The sequence below is a fragment of the Buteo buteo genome, chromosome 28, assembly GCF_964188355.1.
Source record: "Buteo buteo chromosome 28, bButBut1.hap1.1, whole genome shotgun sequence".
NCBI lineage: Eukaryota > Metazoa > Chordata > Aves > Accipitriformes > Accipitridae > Buteo > Buteo buteo.
In genome coordinates this window covers 9,232,436-9,245,722 of record NC_134198.1, presented here as the reverse complement: position 1 = coordinate 9,245,722, position 13,287 = coordinate 9,232,436, and the positions used below count along the sequence as shown (strand labels likewise).

Below are 13,287 nucleotides of genomic sequence, written 5' to 3'. Positions count from 1 at the left end.
CGTCCCGGTCACCTGTCCTTCGCCCTCCTCCGCCGAAGGCAGCGCTCGGGCAGGGTGCCAGCCCGCGGGGCTGGAGATCGCTCTTGAGACAGTCCCCACCTTCTGGTGACACTCCTGAGGGCTGTGCCCTTTCCTCTTATCCTGCCTCTCACACGCTCTCTGGGAGTGCTGAAAAATCATGGGGAGAAAAGAAAGGTCCTGACTGTTAGAGCCATTGGGCAGCAAATATTTTGCTGGAAGAACTCCATTAAGATGCTGCAATATGACCCTAAGGTAGTGCCCACTTTCTGAGAGCCTTTACAAGTTCACGGCTGCCAATAAATCTCACAGTGGTAAAGAACCCCAGCTGCCTGACGTTGAGGGAACAAAAGCTTTTTAGCAATCTTAAAGAGTACTTTGACTTGCTGTGCTGCACTCGGGTTTTCAAACATGCACTTGGGGAAGTTGCTTCAGTTTGTGCTGAAAATGTTGGATGCTTTTCTTGCTAATATGCATCTTGTCTGTTGATTCAGTATTTCTAATAATACCAGCAATCAAATGTAGGAAAGACTGTTCCATCTTAATACAGACGGACAAAGAGGTACACATATTGAATCATTTGCTTGTTGGCAAAAAAAAAAGGAGTTTTACTCAGCTTTGGCAAAAATAGGCATTTATTAGTTGCTAAGTTTTCCCTGAATCCTTCCTGATTACCTCCTTCACAGGGTCTTAGGGAGGTGCAGGACTTTGGAGGTAACAGGTTTTGGACGAGGTGTTATCACTGGCATCTGCAACTGTTAATGATTAGCAAAGGTCCCCTGGTTCTTTTTTTCCGAGAATATCCTGGCCATGCCCCAATTTCATAACATGCAAATTCCCCACTTTGGTTTTAATAAGCCCTTGAACTGTGTATGCCACTGGACTGTTGTTTTTGGAGCTGCTCAGAAATTATTTTTCTTAATGAAAATTATGCTTTATGATGAAAAATGAAGCTCATGTTTTCAATTGAAAATGGTTTTGTTTTGATACCTCAGGCATCTCATGGGAGCAGTAGTCTGCATGCTTCATACTCCAAAGCCTTCAGCTGTGTGGACTTCTTAAACAAACTGCTCCTCCCTTGACCTGCTATATGAGTTCCTGGCTGTAGGACTTGTTATATGATATCTAGTCCAGCTAGAAAACCTGGGCAACAAGGGGGACTGGAGACAGCTACAGCTTTCGTGAACCACCACAGGGACAATCCTGAAATGTTTTGGGTTTTTAAGGGGGGGAAAAAAAAAAAAAAAAAAGAAGATTATTTAGATTTCTGGTAATCTGCTTTAAGGAAAAAAAAAAAAAAGCAGCTAATTTAGATTTCTGGTAATCTGCTGTGGTGGGTTGACCCTGGCTGGATGCCAGGTACCTACCAAAGCCATTCTATCACTCCCCTCCTCAGCTGGACAGGGGAAAGGCTTGTGGGTCAGGATAAGGACAGGGAGATCACTCAGCAATTACCAACATGGACAAAAACAGACTCTACTTGGGGAAAAATTAATTTAATTTCTTGCCAATCAAATCAGAGTAGGGTAATGAGCAATAAAACCAGATCTTAAGAAATACCTTCTCCCCACCCCTCCTTTCTTCCGGGGCTTAACTTTACTCCTGATTTTCTCTAACTCTTCCCCCCACAGAAGGTCAGGGGGATGGGGAATGGGGGTTGTGTTCATCACTCGTTGTCTCTGCCGCTCCTTCCTCCTCAGGGGAAGGACTCCTCACTCCTCCCCTGCTCCGCTGTGGGGTGTCTCCCACGGGAGACAGTCCTTCATGAACTTCTCCAACGTGGGTCCCTTCCCTGGGCTGCAGTCCTTCAGGCACAGACTGCTCCAGCGTGGGCTTCCCACGGGGTCACAGCCTCCTTCGGGCATCCCCCTGCTCCAGCGTGGACCTCCCTGGGCTGCAGGGGGACAGCCTGCCTCACCAGGGTCTTCCCCACTGGCTGCAGGGGAATCTCTGCTCCGGCGCCTGGAGCATCTCCTCCCCTCCTTCTGCACCGACCTGGGGGTCTGCGGGGCTGGTTCTCTCGCATATTCTCACTCTTCTCTCCTGGCTGCTGTTGTGCAGCAGTTTTTCCCCCTTCTTAACTACATTCTCCCAGAGGCATCACCACCGTCGCTGACGGGCTCGGCCTTGGCCAGCGGTGGGTCCGTCTTGGAGCCGGCTGGCGCTGGCTCTGTCGGACATGGGGGAAGCTTCCAGCAGCTTCTCACAGAAGCCACCCCTGTAGCCTGCCCGGCTACCAAAACCTTGCCATGCAAACCCAATACATCTGCTTTTTGTAAAAAACCATGACCTTTTGTCCAGTAAATGTCTAGTTCTCACCAAGAGGTTAATTTAGCTGAAAACTTGTCGGAAAGCAGTGTCATAAAAAGAGCTTGCATATCATTACCTGGTTTCCTTTTTTTAAGGAATAATGCTAATTCTGTCAGAGAGCTGATCTGTGCCGCACTAGAGGAAGGTTTATAAGATGTTAAAGTTATAAATGGCTGCACTTGAGATATACGTACACAAAGCAATGAACGCAATGGAAAACGGGAGATGTGAACTGACCACCTGCCTTTGGGTGATGAAACTCTTCTGCTGCATAATGAACTTGTAGCATAAGCACTTTACTGCCTGAAAATACTGAGCATTACACATTAGCCACAACTGCTTTCAAACAATTTCAGGCTGATTTTCAAGGCATTTGGACCAGAAGGTCTTGCATGGGAGGTTTTTTTAACATGTTTGGATACTAGTTTGTGAAGGTTTGGCATGACTGCCTCTTGAATGTCATCTATTTTCCTGTCTCTGTTCTCATTCTTACTATATGGTCTTAGATTTTTTTTTTTTTTTTTGTTAAATAAATATCTTGTCTTTTTAAGTCAGAACCTCGTTTGCTGTTTTGGCTGCCCTATTGCAGCAGCAGGTCCTGACGTTATGTTCTCAGATACTTTCCTCTCCCCATTTCAGCCGGCTCTTCAGGTCCCTCACATTGCTGTTTGCACAAGCGGGGCTTTCTCATGCTTTTGTGCACTTTGTCACAGGTTTCTGAATTGTCTGAGTTAATCTCTGAGGGTTTTCCTCTTCTTTTTATTGCAATAGTCTACCTCAGCCAGGTTTTGCAATGCTAAAAAGAATAAGTTGGGGAGAAGTTTCTTTCTATCCAAACCGTGGATTTAAAATCCATTGGTTTATGGTATGCTCAGTGCCAGCTTTGCTTTCTTTGTGAGAATCAAGGATTTTCCACCATAATAAGATGATTTGCTGGGCCTTATGGCTTTGTCTAAAATGCTTTATGCATTTATGATCTCTAAACTTGTGTTTTTCACATCAGCTGAACTGCTTGGTGAGGTATTCTCATTTCCTAGCTTCCCTGCATTCATTTCTTTCTACGCCCATTCCCCCCACACCTTTTAACCACACAGCAGCAAAAAAGCTGTTCTTTGGTTAGTGGAAGTCAAGCGTAAAATTTTCAGAGTTTCAGGCCAATTAAGGACTTCTGTACTGCTTTAGAAGTAACAAACACTGAGGAACAGCGAATTCACAGAAAATTGATGGGATTTAGGCATGTTAGTTGATTTTATCCTGAAAACAAACTATTGTGTCTTCCAAGATACCTTATGTCTTTTGTCTCTCCCTTCCCCTGCTCCTGTGAGACTGATGGAGCAGACACGATTCATTGACTGACTCCTTTGATGTCAATGGGATGAAAGGCATGGCCAAATTGGGCTACGGGCTCTCAAGATGTCTTGGTGTATTATTTTCTGATTGCCTTAATAAAGCTACTGTAACAAATCTACAGCTGCTAGGTTAATTTTAATACAAGAATTGTCTTTCTCATAGTGGTATTATGTAATTATATTGTGCCCCGGAAAAAAATGCCTTCAGGATGTTTCTGGAGGCTGTTCTTCTACAATATTCATTTTGATTGCTAATCTGATAGGTAAACCTGTTAGTTTACCTGTCACGCAGTCAGTCTGGCTTCCTTTGTTATACGTGACTATATCGTGTAAGATCTACCTTTGATTCAAAGAACTCAAATTGGCTGAGGGGAGATAACGGAACTGGCAGTCCTACTCTGAAATGTGAGCACCCACACTGCAGTGTTAGTGCCCATGTTTGCTAACTCTTTGGGACGTGACCAATTCTCAAATTCAAAGATGCTATTTTTTTAAAGACCTAGAAGTGTTTCATCTGCATGGGCAAGTAAAGTTTGCTTCTCCCTGACTCATGTCAGCTGTATGGGTTCTGCCTGTGTGACCTGCCTGACAGTGCTGCAGCTCCTGCACCACCAGGAGCAGACGCAGTTGAGTGTCCCTGTAGGTGCCTATAATGGTTCTGCAGAACCCTGTGGAGTAAAGAGTAGTAAATGCATATTGTGATTAGAAAATAAGCAGGTATCCATCTACTAAATGGACCACCGCACCTTCTGAATTAAAAACTTTGTTGCTGTGCAGACACAGTTTGGAAAACAGATGAACCTTTCAGATGGTTTTCATTTATTAGTCTGTTCCGTCCAACATAGATATGAATGTTGATTCTTGCTTCCCAGAGAAGAGGACTGCAGTGATTGCAAACTTCTAGGTATTTTACATGTTTATTTCATCTTTTCCAAACAATTACCTAAAGCTTCTTGAAGATTAAAATTAATCAATTTATGTTTAATTGAACTGTGTTTTAAAAATCACAACATGTATCTTTACTCCTGAGGTAGAATTAAAAATAACCAGAAAATCTAACTACTGAGACTGTAATTGAATAGTATTTATCTTTTTCATCGCTTGCTGGTTATGTTCTATGCTTAGCATTTATGGCTGAATATTCAACAAAATATCGGCAAGATTTTCTTTCTAGACTCCTACTTTAGTGCCCAAAGCATAAATTAACTCTTACTTTCAACCGCTAGTAATCCAGCCAATACTCAGTATTTAGTATGCTGGATCTGTGATAGAAACATGTCCCCGCACAGGCAGGCGTCTTTGACTTCAGTACAGTATTAAATAACTAATGTTGTGACAATCTTTCAGAAATGTCATCACTCCTGCTTGTCAAACGGCTCTTCAGCACGTTTACAACCGGCCGATAGTCTTGTTAGCTCAGCTTAAATAGAGGCTCTGAAGATATAACTTCATTTACAGATCAGAAGAGACTTTACATTTCCGTCAGGGTGGTTTTACAAACCATTGAACAAGCTTCCAGGCAGAGGGACGCTTTCAGAAAAACCAGGAGGAGCAGCGGTGCCGCTCAGAAGAGGACCCCTTGCGATGCCCCCCGCAGCCCCTCCGCGTCCCTGCTGTGAGTGACAGCGCTCTGATGAGCTGCTCCTCGGGGAGGGCTTCTGCCGCCTAGACAAATACGTAGGCATCCACGCACTCTGCCTCTTCCTATTTATTAAAAAAATAATAATCTGAAAAGCCTTTCTACCTGTATTGTTGTACAACCGAGGAATGGGATAACTGCCCGTGGCTCTGATTTACAATCAGATTCCAGATGCAAGAGATTGGGCAGCAGATTATCGCTAACCTACTCCCATTTAAGCTCAGATGACAGACTACTCTTTTCCATTAATATGTTGGGTTTTTTTTTTTAATACAAACAACAAAAGGAGGAATATGGGATGAAATAAGGAGGTGAATGTAGAACTGAAGTTTCTTTTATCACCAGCTAACTCACCTTTCCACTTTAAACCTATGTCCCACCTCCAGTGATTCTGAAGATGGACTTCTTACAGAATCATGATGCCTGCCTCATATTTTGCCTGTTTGAATGTATTCATATTTAATCAGGGTGTTATTGCATATTTTTCCAGATACTACCTTGCCTGCAGCTATGACGGCAGCCTTTCAGAGGAGTCTTTTAAAATGTAATTAAATAAAATAAATATACACAGAAAGAGTGCGGAAGCTGTTCATTGAGGTCAAGAGCATTTGGGATGCAAGAGGTGCTACTTTTCAGTGTTGACCTCTAATAATTTGCATAAACCACCTGCCTTAGTTTATCTAACTGTTAAATTGTTATAAGAGCACGTTTCTCCCCCCAAGCGCTGTGGACAGAACTCATTAATGTTTCATAAACACTTTCAAATGCTTTTGTAAGATCATCCTATTCATAGTGGGTCACACTAATGAGATCTACTGATAAAAGGTAAAAAACAGGTATTATTATAATATTATTCACTTTCAAACACAAATATTTTGACGGAGTGTAACAACCATGGCACCTTTATAATGAGAAATTTATCATCATTTTTAATTAAAGCTTTATTTCTAATTAAAACAACATTAATTCTACAGCAATAATATTAATTTTTCCATTGACAAGCCAATCAAAATTCTGACGCTGATAGTCAGAGATTTTGTAATTAAATTCTTTATACCACATCCCAGCTCTGACTCTGATTTTTATCCGTCTCAGTACACAGTGCTGCCAGCAGCTTTCCACAATAATTTAATGATTTCTGAGAGAGCAGCCATTCATTTATAAGCCACCCCCCCCCCCTCCATGATATAAACCTTTCCTAACAATAAAGCCTGGATTTTCTTCTCCTTCAGCCTCAGTTAAGAAGGTTATTGCCTATTTCCAGCGACTCCTGAAATGGGCCAGATGCATCTGTATGAGCCAGGTGTTGACCAGAAGCCTTTAGCCTTAGGCTTTATTCCCACCTCCCATCGCATCTCCGGGTGGCTCGGCTGGGACCGGGGAGCGTGGGACACCAGACAGCGGTGAGCCTCTACTGAAAGCATGAGGGCAGGGTGCAGCGTGGCAGATAATAACAAAACAACTCCCTCACAAGGCAACGAAAATCCAGTCTAATTACTAATGCATGACAGACAGGAGCTAGAATTTGTCCTCTTTTGAATCATGGAGATTTAAAAGATTTGCTACATTACTTAAGTTTTCCAAAGAACTATCTGCATTTTCAAAGGTAAAGTTTCTTCCAGACAGATCCAAATGTTTTTTTCCAGGATACCCTCAACTTTTCTTGAAAAGGATCCCTGAGGGCAGTGTTTAGTGCCTCGTGGACGATGCTCAGTTGTCCAAAGCTGGGCATGATGTACACCATGCATATTCTCAGATAAACCTGCTCCAGCCAAAGTTGGTAGGATTATGGCAACCAGGATTTCATAAATACATAAAACAAATTATTATATACTGTCTTCCAGGTTTTTTTTCCTCTGTTTTCAGTCCTGGGACTGCCTAATAGCTGTTAGGTTTGTTTATGCAAGTTTCCCAAAGGAGTGCCTTCTGGAGAGAGGGATATGTGCAAAGATTTCCTCTCTATCCTACACATTTTTAGAGCCAGCTCTAAAGCAGGCTGGAAAAGGGAAGTCCTGCTCTGTAGGAATTCCTATATTTTTAGCTAACTGAGCATAGTGAAACATTTGAGAATGTGCGCTACATGAAACAGAAGAGCTGAAATGGTAACAGTGAATTGTTTCAACACTGCAGAAATTAATTTGCAGCTAGCTTTTTAATTTACAATTCCAATGAAACTAAAAAGTTGCTGCAGAATATTTTGGTTTATCTGCAACTCTGCTTCCATTGGCAAAAATACAATAGCAATTGGAATACTAATACTGAATCCTGCTGGTGATTTGCAAGGCTATTTGACTTTGAACCCCCTTTCTTAAAAATACCTTTTTTGAGAAAGTGTTGTTGGGTGCAAGTAATGCACCCAGCAGTTCAGAAGGAAAGTTCAGCTTGGGTGCATTGCATTGTCCTCCAGTAGAGCTTTTCTCCCCCTGGCAGAGTGCCTAGGAAAGGCAGCCTGCAAATACAGGCACCTAATTTAGGAGCTCCAAGGCTCCTGTTTATATGTAAATAAAACACTTCACTGTGGATTTTCCTCAACTCCACATAATCAGTTTTTGCAGTAGGAAGGAGATGATCAGCAAGGTAGCAGAGAATATTGTGTGGCAGAAAGGACATTGTGACCGCCCAGTGACGTTTCCTTCATTAATTGCTCAGAAAAACAAATCTTGGCTCTTTAAAAAGGCTAGCAGCCCCAGATTTACAGGGTTACCACACAGCCACAAGGTATACATGGTTGAAAAACAAACAAACAAACAGATTTAAATATAGGTGCTTGGTATCCACTGGAAACGAGCTGATAAAAGGTTACCCTGACCAGCATGGAGTTAAGATGACATTTGCCAGGAGTCCGTATGTGGAGCACTGTTGAAAAACTGTAGTTTTTCAAACTTAATGTACAAGTCCATTACCTGTTAACCTGAAACAGCTTTCAAGAATTCTGAAGGTAATAAGGAACATCGATGTTGCTGCTTTATGAAAAGTGTTGAGGTCCTAAGGAGGCCACTTGCTTTGCTATGACCTACTGGATGCTGTGAAATTTCAAAAAGTGGGCCAGAGCTGGCCTAGAAATACATTTTTTTCTGGAGAGATTGAAGGCTGTGAATTTCTACTACAGTGACCAAAAGAAGGTAACTGGCCATAAGGGACATCTACAAACTTACAAGCTGTGGAGCATTAAAGATCAAACAGCTCACGCGTCCCCAGTCAGCTATGGGGATACAGATGGCAAGTAACCTACAGGGTGGCCCTTCCTTTCAAAACTTCTCCTGCTCTTGTCTCTAAAGTAGATACGGCTTTCCCCAGCTATATGGACAACTTTCTGGACCTTTGACTTTTAATGAAACACAGAAGCAAAATGTTCCTTTGCAAGCCTCATGAACATGGAAAAAACTTCTCTTGCAAGCTTTCCATTTTGCACAACACTTTTTGAAGGTCCGCCAACTGTATTAACAGCAAACCAACGCTGCATTGCGTTTAACAGAAGTTAAAAATATGATGTGCCTGTCCCAGAAACTACGATCACGTTGTTGACCCTTGTAACACAGCCATGGCACAATTGCAGTGAAACATACTCCCTTTGGCTACAGGAGGTCTACAGTTCCCACTGACACCTGGAGGTGGAAGTACCCTTAAAAGTAGGCGAACGGTGATCCAGAGGCAGCAAATTCTCCACCAGACCAGCTGAACCCTGTTCTACTGAAGAGATGGGATGAGACAGCGAAGGACCTCGACTTCGCCCACGGCACCCGCAGAGCCTGAGCGCTCCCCTGTGAGCTGGAAGCCGCTGACCTGGCAAAGCACTGTCAACCGAAAGTGACAGCCGCTCCTGTCACCTCTTATCTTCTCTGCAGCTCAAGGACCAAAAGTAAAAAGCTCACTGTAGAGAAGATCCAGGGAAGATGTCTTCTGAGTGTCTGACAGAGCCTGGCCACTTCATTGCTATTGTCCCTATACACCAGAGGTGTATGTGTTTGTATGTATACATACAAACAACGTCTTTATGCTACTGAGACCAAAATTTGGGACTCCTTCAAAAAATTGGAGTCGTAGGGTGAATGTGCCTGATAGATGCATTCACTGCTAGGAGATGCAAGATCTTTCTCACTGGTATGCTCAAAAAGGGCAGGGATCTTTGTTCTGCTCAAACATGGAAAGCCACCAAGTGATATTCTATTTTAATAGCTTTCCTGTTGGCCATCTGTAAGCTTATGGAGGAAGTTTTGCTGGCTGGTCCTGCCAGCAAGATCAGAACCACCTTGTGAAGGGAACAGGCCTGTTCTGTATGGGGTTAAAATTGTACAGGCAAGATTTTGGTTTTATTAGACACATTGTACTCCCTTAACAACCAGAATAGCACTGATGGGTTTAGCTGCACGGAGGAACACAGAATTGTGCAGCTTCCAGTATCACCCACTGCTGTCATACGCTGCTGGCTACGCTGGTGAGCTGCCGTCTGAACTGCAGTATCCTAAACGAACATGCACACCTGGATGTGCTAGAGAAGGCTTACCACGGGTCCATGCCTGCTCCTTCGCTCTTCAACATCTACATTTTTGTGTTAAGTTCTTCTGTGATGATTATATCTTTGTAGCACAAGTCCCCATTTTTGCTTAGTTGAAAAGAGTCATTACACACCTGATGATTTGGAAGCTCCACTGTAACATTTCCAAACCTCACTGCTAACTAGTTAGGAAAAGAGCAAACCCAGCACAGAACTACTTACTGTCACTTTCTGCTGCCAGCGAGCCCAAAATGAATCTCATCTGAAGCACACAGGCATAGCTTTGGACTGAAGATTGGCTTTAAAATTCATCTGAAAAATATATAAGAAGACATTAAAACTGATATCTAGCTTCGTGTGAGAATACTGATGTCCTGATTCACGTACACCTAGAAATGTGTGCACTGGGTCTACAGTGTTTGCACTGAACACATCTCTGATTGTGTAACTGAATGCAACCATTAAAAGAAAAACTTCAGGATCAGAATCAACATTAGGTCAGGGTTTACCCTATGTAGCACCCATTTTGCAAGTCCTTTTAGGATCACCAGGCTCTTAAATCACCTGCAGAATCTCTATCCAGCCCAGGCAACATCACCGAAAAGCCTCTAAGCATGAATCCGTCCTGGAAACTACAATTTGCTTTGAACTGTACCAGGATACTGAAGAACACCTTATACCTTGGGAAGATGAGAATGATATGAGCAAAAGGGCTGGTCACAGGCTGCAGACTGCATCATGGATCAGTGCTGATGACAACTATTTGTCAAATGTGTTTTACACTTAACAACAAATGACTTCCAAAACTCTCTGTTGATAGCTCACTGGTCTGAATTTAATTAGCCAAACGTTTCCTATAATTTCTTTCAACATGGGAATCATGGCCTTTAGCACGATTCTTATCAAGAGAATCAGGCTCTTATTTCTTACCGGTAGACTGAGCTCTCTGCTGTGTTAACTAGGAGATCCCTCCATTACATTGTATTAATAACTCCAAAGTCCAGGCAACACGGTTACCTAAACCCAGTAAATGTGTACTAAATGGCAATGTTAACAATTTAACAATCTAGTTACAAGCAGTAAGTTACAAAAAAAGTCAAGTTGTCTCTGTCTTTCCTTAGTTTTCCCCTTAATGGTCTCATTAGTTTTTGTAGTTGGGCATAGCAGTTAATGGCCTTAGCAATAAATCCAGCAAAGTGAGGTTTTAAATCATCAAGGTAGATCTGTGCTGCTGGTTTGTCTTGTTATTTTCTCTGTTGACCTCTGCTACCTTTATTTAGGTCATGCTCCCTTTACTTTAACTGTTTCGGAGTCTAACAGGTGATATCTAACTCCGAAATCTTAAATCTTGACTACATACATGCCAGGTCAGTGAGTGCTCCAGGCTCTACAAAATGATGTATCAAGCCCTTCCAGGATTATAGCAGCTTAAAATCAGAGGTATTTGAAAACAGTGACAATAAAATCATGGTTTCTTTTTATTTGTCTCTTGCAGTTCAGAACTTCATTATTCAGGTTTTGCCTTATGAGGGACAGAGAGTCCCTTCTAAAAAACAACACCACAAACCCACCAGTTTTTATTTAATCATATGACTCAAGGACCAGGAGCTTAAGGAAGAACGGCAAGGAAAACAAAAATTGCAATCAATCTGAAGACTGGCAGTGATGTGCCTGACACAAAGATCGTTCATTGTGATTTCAGGACCTGTATGCTATGATAATAGTCAGATTAGTGATAAAGATCATTGCGTTTTGTGTTTCCTTTCTCTTGACAGCTTTCATGTCTGATTCACTGTGGTGTTTATTGAGTCCAGGGATGTTCAGCCAGTGTACAACTGGAGTAAAACAGCCATGAATCATGCCCTCGACGTGCTCTTTACTGTGGCCACTAACACTTTATAATGTTGTCTAGAAATCCAAAAGAATGATTTAGTCAAACCATGGCTTCTATTTCAATTTTATTAAACCTGGCTCTCTGCCTAAACTCTTGGCATTTTGAACAGCGAACTTAGGCTAGAATACATTGCTTTATCTGGAACATTTGTAACCTTTATTGACCTGCTCAGGTAAAAGCACAGAGTAAAAGGTCTTTATTATTGATGTGGAAAATATTACTTCTCCATTGTTTTTCAGTCCACAAACATCTGTCACCTTCTCCTTGATAAATGCCCTTAAGTATTCCATGTTCTGGGCCTAGAAATCCCATCCATGTTATCTGGCGGGATCTAGGTGTTTTTCAAAGGGACGTTTAAGGCCATCTAGTCCAACCTCCTGCAAAGAGCAGGGACATCTTCAACTAGATGAGGTTGCTCAGAGCCCCGTCCAGCCTGACCTTGAACGTTTCCAGGGACGGGACATCTACCACCTCTCTGGGCAACCGGTGCCGGTACCTCGCCGCCCTCAAGTAGTTGAATGAACGCTGGCTCGCTGCACTTTCCCTACATCTAACTTCTGAATACAATCGTTTTGCACGAATACAGCTTGTTGTGCTTACCCGTCTTCTCAGACCGAGGTGGTCTTTTCCTGCAGCTTCGGGGACCCCCCCTCGGGGACCCCGCTGCCTTCCCTGCAGCAGTACTACCCCAGGGTGAGCATCCTTCTGGAAAGCACAGCGGCTCTGCCCCCTGCTCCTCCCCACGCGTGCATATTTTCCAGGGGAAGGTCAATTGGCAGCAGAGACTGTTGTGCACAGCTTCGCTTTCCGATTTTGTCGCCCCTGACGTGATCACCCCCACCCGTCCTCTCCCCCAGCAGCGGGGAACCGAACGTGTGCCCCCGCCCCAGAAGTTGCGGGTGTAATGTCACGCCTAATGATTTGTCGGTTTTGTTTTTCTGCCTGATACTTGACGTCTCTCGTCCTTGTATCTGACAGTTCCAGCAGTGTAAGTCGTAGTTTTCATACCTGTCGCAAGCCCCGTGACCCGGCCGCGGCCCGGGGATTCTTGCTCGGTGCCTCCACCCTGGCAGGGCTGCCGTCCCAGCGCCCTTTTTGCTCTTACGACTTCTGAGGCAGAAGAAGCCTCCCGAGGTTTTCGGTCAGTGCATGGCTGTCATGTCTCATTTTGCCTAATACGCATCAAAGTGATACCTTCGACAAGTGCATTTTCCTATGCCATTTGTTGATTTCTCCTTTCTGATTCCACCTGCTGGGACTCAAACTGTTGCCACATCGGTCACTGGGGCACAGAAAACCTCACCGGCTATTTTCTGCATCTGAGTACAGTTTTTTTTAAGTTATTAGCATTTGAAAGGATTATAGATTATTATTTATCTATCTGTCTTCTGCATGTATGACTATGTGTTCAGGCCATTTATATTAATTGTTCATTCCTGTCTGGACCGCATGTTAAGTTTGTATGTATTTGTTTGCATATTGAGGGTACTATCATTTATCCTTGTACAAACGAGGTGTGTGTGCCTGTGTCCATGCAAGCAGGCTAATGTATTCATCTCTTCATATATGTGCAGCATGTTCC

At 43.2% G+C, this 13,287-nt stretch overlaps 1 long non-coding RNA gene across 1 annotated transcript in view; it reads right to left on the bottom strand.

Annotated features, from left to right (window-relative positions):
• LOC142045550 (uncharacterized) overlaps positions 1-13,287 on the bottom strand; it is a 35,148-nt gene that overhangs the window by 14,366 nt on the left and 7,495 nt on the right. The window contains exon 3 of the long non-coding RNA XR_012654645.1: positions 10,034-10,123. This is a non-coding gene — a long non-coding RNA (uncharacterized LOC142045550). The remainder of the gene's footprint in view (positions 1-10,033; positions 10,124-13,287) is intronic.